A 10577-nucleotide genomic window follows, 5' to 3' on the forward strand; every position below is an offset into this window, starting at 1 on the left:
GCTTTATCTCTTTAATACTTTAGGTACAATACGTATGAGATTTTCATTGTACAGCTGTCTTTTGATATTTAGCAGTAAAAGACTTCAGTCATAAAGAATACTGTACAAATTTACAATAACCAGAGAGGTTTTTATTTTACTCAAGAGATATGCTTTTGTGACTAATAAGAAGACACAAAGTATACTTACGGAACTCAAAATATTACACACATATAGAAGAGAGAATTAAGACAAATTATGATGTAGTAGTATATTTCTGAATAGTAAGTTTTGCCAACCACATTGAGTTATAGGCACAGGAGTATTTGCCAGGAATCCAAGGCCACAACTCTGAACATCCTGACATTGGAGCATCTCTTTGATAGCTTAATGAGCTCTCCTTATCCTATGTGAACAGATCCTTAAAGCAGCTCAAGTAGTAATGTCAGTTCACATACACTCCCCTCTACCTTTTTCTACCAGCAACCCAAAAGAACCTTTTAATAACTCCTCCCAACAGGCTGCAAAGACCAGCAGACATAGTATGCTGCCAGAAAAACCATTCACAGGAGAATCATTCAGCTTTGTTAGCTGTAGGGTACTGATTTTACAGTTATACCCAGAGGGTATTTTTTCAAGAAAAATATGAAAATATGAAAATATGAACATGTATGCCATTCTTACTCATTCCCTCATAGGTGAGAAAGTGTACTAATAAAGAAATGGCATATATGGAAACTTAAGAGAAATAAAGACATATAAACACTTCTTGAAAACAGGAAAAACCCATTTTGTTCTAAATAAGTCATCAATATGTTATACACATCACATGTGAGATGCAAGATAGAAGAGACACAACCAAAAAGCTTCTATATCTATGGTATTAAAGACTCATTAATATCTCCTCTACTCCTATCTGTTCATTTTCTATCATGAAAGGATCCTCAGGTATGAGTGTTACCTTATAGAGATGGCTACCTTTGAACATATTTGGAGTAGTAAAAGAAAATCTTTTAAGGTATCAAAAATTAGAAGTATTGGAAAGTATTTTGTTGGTTTTTATAAATAATCACTCCTCAAGGAAGAAAGAGGATCAACATTTATTTAAAACAATTGGAAACAACACATGGCAAAATATTATAATGCTTTTAGTAGCGAAATTATGAAGAGAAAATATTCTAGTGTAGTAAAAAGCCAATAAAGATCAATGTGATTTGCCTTTTGGAAAAATAAATCACATAGAAAACCTCCAGTTTTCTGCTCTTTCTTGAAGATTTTTGTTTTTCATTGAATTTAAACAAGTGGATTTGTGCATATAGGAGATGACATTGCTTAACAACTATCTTTGTATATTTACAAAAGAGAAATTGATGACAGTTTTTGAAATGATTTCAGTATCATGAAGAGAAGAATAAGAAAGAATATTTGCTCATATTGCCTGTATAATAAATAATTGGGAGCAGTTTTGAAGCGACAAACTTTCTTTATTAATGGATGACTATGGCCTAATAACATTACTGGAATCGTAACATGCATAGCTGCCAAAGATGCATAAGCAATAAGGTCCTGGAAGAGATGTCTCTAAAAGTAACTGAGCGCTGGATGGAGATGGTGTCTATCATATCAGGAGATAATTATTCACTAGCCTCAGCATATCAGCCAAAGTATTCCTGCAAATGAGCACCTCACCAAAGGCACTCACTCCTCTTTCCGGAAACAGAAATAGCGTGAGCTATAATAGAGATCATCATTATCATTATTCTCTTCTTCCTCCTCCTCATTGCAAGGGCTACATTTATTGATTTTCATGTGAGCTAGTACCACACTAAAGAGTTATCATTTTTTTAGTTCATTTTCACAACGTTATGCCAATACCAACATTGTCAAATTTACTTTCCTTAATTACCTCCAAAGGTAATAAATAGTTCTGATCATCATGGTAACATGACTCCTGTGAGGGTAAACTCATAGACTGATTTAGAGTAATAGATATATATCCTGAGTTTTATAAACAGGCAAATGTTGACTAACAATGGTAGCTTAATATATTTAAAGTTAACTAAACAGGGCATAGCATTGTCAATTAATATTTAGAGCTATATATATAAAGAGAGAGAGAGAGAGAGAGGTAATAATCCCAAGATCAGAGTGCTTGATACATATTGATGACTTCCATTGTTTTGATTTGAAAATAGTTTTCTTATTCTCAGATATAAAAACATATTGTTTCATATTATTTATACAAGGAGTGTGGAAAACAAAGACTACTCCAGATTCCAGAGGTAGGACCTATATGACCAGAAATCTAGTATAGTCTCTTGATTATATGGTCAACACTAGTCACCAATGACTAGTGAGCTATTGAAACATAGCCAACATTAACTGAGATACAGAGAAAGTATAAAATGCACACCATAGTTTAAAAATTTATTATAAAAATAAAGTAAATTATCTCATGAATTTATATTGATTACATGTTAAATGCTAATATTTTGGATATACATTAGGTTAAGTAAAATATATTAAAATTAATCTCATCTATCTCTTTTTACTTTTTAATGTGACTAATAAATTATTTAGAATTATATATGCCATTTCACATTTGTGGCTTGCATCAATTTGTCTTAAACACAGCTGTATGAACCGGAACTAAAAAATAACCCTAACTGGTATGGCTTGGTGGAGTGAGTGCCCAGCCTGCGAACCAAAGGGCCGCTGCTTCAATTCCCGGTCAGGGCACATGCCTGGGTTGCCGGCCGGGTCCCCAGTAGGGGCACACAAGAGACAACCACACATTGACATTTCTCTCCCTCTCTTTCTCCCTCCCTTCTCCCCTCCCTAATAAACAAATAAATAAAATCTTTTTTTAAAAAAGAAATACCTTAATTGTCCTGGGGAATGCATTAGGATGACACTGCCTAGTTCAAATGATAATATGAAACTTGATATACAAAGTCAGAACTATTTAAATAAACCCCATTTAAGAGCATATACATAGTGAGTGTGTGTTTAGTTTGTACATTTTTTAGGTGGTCTTAGCAGCAGCTGTTACCGCTGGTCTTCATTCTCTGACCCCGTGCACATGGTAGCCCACCCTCAACCAGCCGTTTCACAGACACCGCCTTGTGAAGGCGTGCCAAAGGGGAACACTGAAAAGGCAAAATGTGGTATAGAAACATGAGTGCATGTGTGTACACATCCAATTTAGTAAATATGTTATTTATTAAATATTATACAAATGTTAAATGTGTTATACACATATATTTATTTTTATATTATTTATTTGTTGGCTCAGGTTATACGAATTTTCTCTCATACAAGGTACCTTTTCAGGTACCTTTTCAGGTACCTTGTATGAAAGAGCTTGGATTTTTAACTGCTTAATACCCTCCAGAATTTTAAGCCCAGCTATTTAATCTGCCCTACCACCTCAGATTCAAATCTTGCAAATTCTTATGTGTAGAGAAGTATGTGTTTGAGGCAGTCCCCTTGTTCTGGAAGAACTTGGTCTCATAAGAACAACATATCTTTAAGAGGTTTAAGTCTGCCTTTTGAGAGCTATAGGCTCTTATATCCCAGCCTCTCATAAATAGCCCCAAACATTTAAAAAAAAAATCCCACAGAAAAAGTGGCTTTGTGTTTGAGGCCCTCAAAGTTTCAAACCTATCATGCCAGCTCTGTCTAACCACCAAAAGTGTTGATGAATTTTTTTCTCATAGAGATTCCCCTTTATATATGTCAAGCCTGAGGTTAGGGACTGAAAACAAAAAGCCAGTAGTTGTCAGTTTTTCTTAAAAGGATCTCCCTCCCTGGAATTTCAACTCCTCATGTGGTTATTGTTTCCATAACTTCTTGCTGTCTTTAAAAGTATGATCTTTGCAATTCATCCAGCTTGTGCTGGGTGTTCCAGGGGGAGTATTGGGCCACCATGGCCCCTTCTAGCCTGCTCAGAAGCAGAAGTTGTAACCATCTTTTATCCGAATACATCCTATCAAAGCATGTTATGCTGGCTTCATCATCACTGAAATCAGACACTATGACTTGTCTTTTTTGTTTAGCATGTAAAAAACATTTACTAAAGTAGATAAATTAATGAGTGATTATATGAATAAATAAAATAATGGGTAACCTATTTGGTCAGAACACAGATTTTACTCCAGAATAGAACTGATTTGAATTCTGTATTTTCCAAAAGCAGGGTTGGACTTTGGACTTTGGACACTAATATAACCTCAAAATTTTCAGCTCTATTATTACTACATTTAAGTAGAACTTACATGGATTGCATTGTAAAGATCTGGCAGAAAGGTGGGCATATCATGGGTGCTCATTATTTGGCACTCATTGTTTTCTTAAAGATTTTATTTATTTACTTTTAGAAAGAGGGGAATAAAGGGAGAAAGAAGGAGAGAAACATTAATGTGCAAGAGATACATCAATCAGTTGCCCCTCGCATGCTCCCAAATGGGGACCTGGCCTGCAACCCAGGCATGTGCCCTGACCAGGAATCGAAACAGCAATCCTTCGGTTCGGAGGCTGGCACCCAATCCACTGAACCACACCAGCCAGGGTTATTTGGTACTCATTCTTATTGTAAAGATAAGTGCTGCTCACTAAACTTCCCCCAAAACATTAGAATATTGACAGAATTCTTCAGATGAGAGTCACCCATCTGATCAAATAATTCTTTAAAATATTCTTTTTATTTTTTTACCTGGGACTTAACAAAACAACAAATGAGGTTAATACAAGATGATAAACTCTATGCTACTGAATATAACATTACTTAAATAGTTAATCTAGCCAATTACTTTTACGCAACAAACCATAAGCAATACATGTTGTGATGCTAGTATGATTTACCACATTTCCACATTTACCACGTCACCAATTCCTCCTGGTAAGCCAGAGAAAAATCTGTCCAAGTATCAGAAAGGACACTGTTTCTCTTCTGCTCTAGTTTTATCTATTTCTTCCTTCATTACTCATTACTCTTTTTATTCACACACTGTGACTCATCCAGTCTGACAATAGATTATTCCTGTTCATCAGTGTTTTAGTATCAATTAAGGTGAACTCAGTCTCTCTATTGTTCTCTATTTTCATATTTTCAGTGCAGACCGTATATGAGCTAGCTACTCTGTCCCTATTTGTTCTTACACAGAAATCTTCCTTTTTCAATAAGCCTGTAATGGCTACCTGCAGAATCTTGGTTAGAAATTCAAGAGCAGGAGGCAGAATGTATTTTAAGATCCTCTCTAAATTGTGTGTCTTTTCACAAGTTGCATAACTTCTCTGTTGCTTAGTTTCAACACCTGAAAAATTAGGTTAAAACAGTAGCAAAAAAATGCAAACCAAAACTACAATGAGATACCACCTCATACCCGCAAGGGTGGCTACTATTACACACACACACACACACACACACACGGAACACAAAACATGTTGTTGAGGATGAGGAGAAATTGGAACCCTGTGTTCTCTGGGTAGAAATGTAAAATGGTATAGCAGCTATGGAACAGTATTGCGGCTCCTTAGAAAATTAAAAATAAAATTCCATATGGTCTAGCAATTCCATTTATGGATAGATATCCAAAATAATTGAAAGCAAAATCTCAAAAAGATGTTTGACCACTCATATCCCTTACAGCACTATTCACAAGTGGTGGAAGCAAACTGGGTGTTGACCATTGATGAATGAATAAACACAATGTGGTATATACAATATATGCAATGGAGTATTATTCAGCCTTAAAAGGAAAAGAAATTCTGACACACATTACAAGGATGAATATTGAGGACATTGTACGAAGTGAAGTACACCAGTTACAAAAAAGACAAATACTGTATGATTCCACTTATGTGAGGTATCTAGACAAGCTAAGTTCATAGAAACAGAAAATAGAATGGTAGTTTCTAGGGGCTGGAGGAAGGAGGAAATGAAGAGTAATTGTTTAGATAGGCATAGAATTTAAGTTTGGCGAGTTGGAAAAGTTTTAGAGATTGGATGCACAATAATGTGACTATACTTAACACTATTAAACTACACACATATAAATGGTTAAGATGGTAAATATTATGTTATTCAGTTTTTAACCATAATACAATTTTTAAAAATAGTATCCAACTTATGAAGCAAATATGAACATTAAATAATAAGTTAAATGTAAAGTGCTAAGTTAAAGAGTAATGCCCAAAACATTGTAAGTACTCAACAATTGCCAACTATTGTACCAGTTTAGAATTGAATTTCCTGTGTGTCTACCATTTCTCTTTTGTCAATGCCATGGCTGATAGCCCTGCTGAGAGAATGGAGTAATTTTATACAAATTTGCTTCTATAATGGACAAGTGCTTCTAGGTTTACTTCATCCAAAAGGTAAACCCATACCAGGCATAATTCATGGCATAATTCCCACTATCAGGAACTCCTTCTGGTATCCCCACACTTGGATTGTTTTTCCTTTGAGAAAACATTAATTTTACTTTCTTAAATGTATGTCCACAGGTGTCAGGGACAACATGGATGGATCTTGAGAGTATTATGCTAACTAAAATAAGTCAGATGGAAAAATGAGAATCATATGATTTCCCTTATATGTGGGTCATGAGACAAAAAACAGCAAATAAGCAAACAAATAAAAACAAACTCAGACATACAAACAACAGATTGGTGGTAACCATAGGGGAAGAAAGGTGGAGGAGGACAAGGAGAGTAACCAGGGTCAAATGCAAGGCTAGAGAGGGGACTAGGCTTCAGGTAATGGGTACACAGTAAAGTATACAGGTGTCATAAAGTTGCACACACTTAATTTTTTTCTGAATTATCATTTCATTTTTATTACGTATAGGTACAAAAATACATCTAGACTACATAAAAATATGAGGTATGTCCAGAGAAAGTCCTGCCATTGTTAATATAATGAGAATGGTTTGTGTGACATCAATGTAACCTGGCAGCCGAGGCGAGTGGACTAGGATGGGCATGGGTGAACACTGATGGCCACAGTGCTAGTCAGTGGGGGTGGTAGGTGTCATTGAATGAGCATGTATGGCCATTGCATTCAGAATGACTGACTGAGCAGAGCAATGAATCTGCATCAAATTTTGCATTAAGACTGAACATTCTTCCACAGAAACTATTCAGATGATTCATAAGGTTTCGGGGATGATGCAATGGGTGTAGCACAAATAAAAGTGTGGCACAAATGCTTCAAATATGGTCGAGAATCTGTTGAAAGTGATCCACATTCTGGAGGGCCTGCAAGAAGCAGAACACCTGAGAATGTTGAACATGTATGGGCTGCAGTCAGCAAAGATCAGTGACTGACAGTGTGAGAACTAGAAGCTGATCTGGGGATTCCAAAAGCTACTATGTCTGAGATTTTGACCCAGGATATTTGGCATGAACCATATGTGACAAAATTTGTTGCATGGCTTTTGCTACCAGAGCAAAAGGAACATTGTGCTGCAGTTGCTAATGACTTGATTCAAACTGCTACTAATGAATCAGATTTCCTCAAGTAGGTCATAACCAGAGATGAATGGCAGGTCGACAGCTATGATCTGGAAACAAAGGCCTAGTTGTCCCAATGGAAGTCACCTGGTTCTCCATGCCAAAAGAAGGCATGGCAATATTGCAGCAAGATGAAAATGATGTTACCTGTGTTTTTTTATTGAGAAGGTGTTGTCCATCATGAGGATGCTACCCCAGTTCAAGCAATTAATAAGTACTACACCAATGGTCTTCATCAGCTGAGAAATGTAATATAACGAAAGTGGCCATAACCATGGGTGATGGGTGATTGGCAGCTTCATCATGACAATGTGGCTGCTTGTGCATCACATCTTGTTTTTTGACAAAACATCAAGTCACCCAGGTGACTCAGCTCCCCCTCAGCCCCCTCAGCTCAGATTTGGCACCCTGTGACTTCTGGCTTTTCCCAAAATGAAACTGACCCTTGAATGGGAAGAAGTTTCAGACCATCGATGAGATTCAGGAAAATATGACAGGGCAGCTGATGGCAATTCCAGCAAAGGGTTTTTCAGAATGTTTTGAACAGTGGAAGAGATGCTGGGAAAACTGTGCCAGTTCCAAGGTGCCTACTTTGAAGGGGACTGAGGCATCATGGTCCTATGTATAATGTTTCTTATATTTAGTATCTTCAATAAATGTCTCTGTTTTTCATATTACAAGGCTGAATACTTTCTGAACAGACCTCATGTAACTCATCTATTTTCAGTGTGATAGTTTTCAAAATTATACAGTTCAAAGTGGAAATTAAATGATCAGTTCCAAACACTTATCTGAATGTTATTATTTATAACAGTATGTGGATAAGAAGTGTTTATTTACTTATTATTATATTCTTAATCCTAACTCAAGAATATGTTTATTGACTTTAGAGAGTGAGGAAGAGAGAGAAAGAAAGAGGGAGGGGAGAGAACATCTATATGAGAGAGAACATTGCTTAATTGCCTCTGTACATGCCCTGATCAGGGGTTGAATCCACAACTTAGGTATGTGCTTTGACAAGGAATCGCACCTACAACCTTTTTGGTGTTCAAGTGATGCTCCAACCAACTGAGCCACCAGACCAGGGCAAAAGTTGTTTATTTTGATTTTAATATCTACTGAGATATGTTATTCTTGACCACTTTCTGTCTCTTTACTTAGAATTTATGAAAAAAAATTATAAAATCAAGGGTAAGGTATTTTTCATGTTTCTCTATATTTAAGAAAAAAATGGAACCATCAAACATATCTGTGATTGCTATCATGGTCTGTTATTTTTATATGTTTAGCAGAATTTGTAGTTTTGTCTTTGCAAGCTTAGAAGACTGCTTTTTACATATGTCTGAGAATTGTTTTGTGATCCTCTCCTGTGTTATCATTTCCATAAAAGTGTGTACTAGCCTGCTGTCACTCTCTAGTCTGTTGCCACAAAATATGTACATTGCTCTGAAATATAAATCTTCATTTTCAGGCGTATAATGGGATGTAAATGGGTAATCTAAATTTTTAAGATGAAAAAAGCCAGTATGAACCTATTCCACAAAATGTCATAACATGCTGTATACCTGAAGAGGAATTCATATGGAGCCCCTTCATCATTGTAGCAGCTGTGACTGTAATCATATTTAAATGATGTGTTCTACCAACAGGAGTTGATCACATACTTTATGCAAAGTTAGAGTTCCCAAATATATCTCCTTGTCTTGTTTTGTCACCAGATGAATGAAAACTTATCAGATGCTCTTTATAATGTCTAAAAGAATGTCCTCCACTTCATCAATGTAAAACGGTGCCTACCTTTGAAGCCTAGCCATGAATCACTCAGTTATGATCCATATGGTTAATATGTTTCTTCCAGTAACAAGCTATAAATACATGTAATTGGCATGTAGCTTTTAAAAAATAGAGTAAGTCTGAAACATCCTCATTGATTATCGCAATATTCTATTATTAATGAATTTAAAGCAATGTGAGAATGTGGTTTTTTTCCTGTTAAAATGTTTCCAGAGAACTGCTAGATTTTCTCTATCCATCAACTGGAAAGAATTAAATGATCTCTACTGAGTTGAGGACACTATTCTTTTTTTCATTTTGAAAAATATAATGAGGCAGTAAAGGTGATCTGTCTGCTACATGTTTAGTCTACATATCTGGAGTGCTTCAGCAGAAAATGTTCCTGCTGCATCCATAGAATCAAAATTATTCTGAAAGTGTTCATACACTTAACTATGAACACAAGATCTACCCCTGTAAGAATGGTCCACACCTTTGCCTAGAGAAAGTTAAGAGTGTCTATTTCTGTGTGTTATAACAGTATGCAGACAAGAAGTGTTTATTTATTTACTTATTATTATATTTTTTAATTCTAAACCAAGGATGCGTTTATTGATTTTAAAGAGTGAGGAAGAGAGAAAGGGGAGGGGGCAGGAGAGAGTACATCGCTTAGTTGCCTCCTATACATGCCCTGATCAGGGTTTGAATCTACACCTTAAGGTATGTGCTTTGACAAGGAATCGAACCTACAACCTTTTTGGTGTTTAGGATGATGCTCCAACCAGCTGAACCACCATGCCGGGGCAGGAGGTTCGGAGTGTAGGAGGTTCACACTCCTACACTCAATCTTCTTTTGGCACCAACTGCATAGGGTGTAATGTGTCTATCTTTAACCACATTTCACAGGATGTCTAATTCCCTAGAAATAAGAAAATACCCTCCTCAAGTATCCATGGCTTTCTTCTTTGTCATCTACCATAACCTATTTTTTTTGGAACCCAGAATCACCACTAACTTCTTTCATTTTCCTTCTCTATGGTTTGGATTTGGATTTAAATTTGTTTTCTACCCACCCCTGAACTTTGACTCTCTATTGGCAGAGTAATCCTGGTGGGAAAGCCCATGTAAGACAACTATCACCCACAGAACATCCACACTTTCAACTGCCACCAGATTGTCTACTAAACCCTGATCACCTGTTTTGCATACCATAGCTCCCTGTGTGCTGAATGGCCTAGTTCAGCTCGTCTTGTACTGTGCCCCTGAATTTGGGTTGGTTATTTTAGATCTATTCCTAGAGGCAGGTTTCC

Source organism: Pteronotus mesoamericanus, unplaced genomic scaffold (genome assembly GCF_021234165.1).
Source record: "Pteronotus mesoamericanus isolate MK-2021 breed Mesoamerican mustached bat unplaced genomic scaffold, CSHL_Meso_final scaffold_85, whole genome shotgun sequence".
Classification (NCBI taxonomy): domain Eukaryota; kingdom Metazoa; phylum Chordata; class Mammalia; order Chiroptera; family Mormoopidae; genus Pteronotus; species Pteronotus mesoamericanus.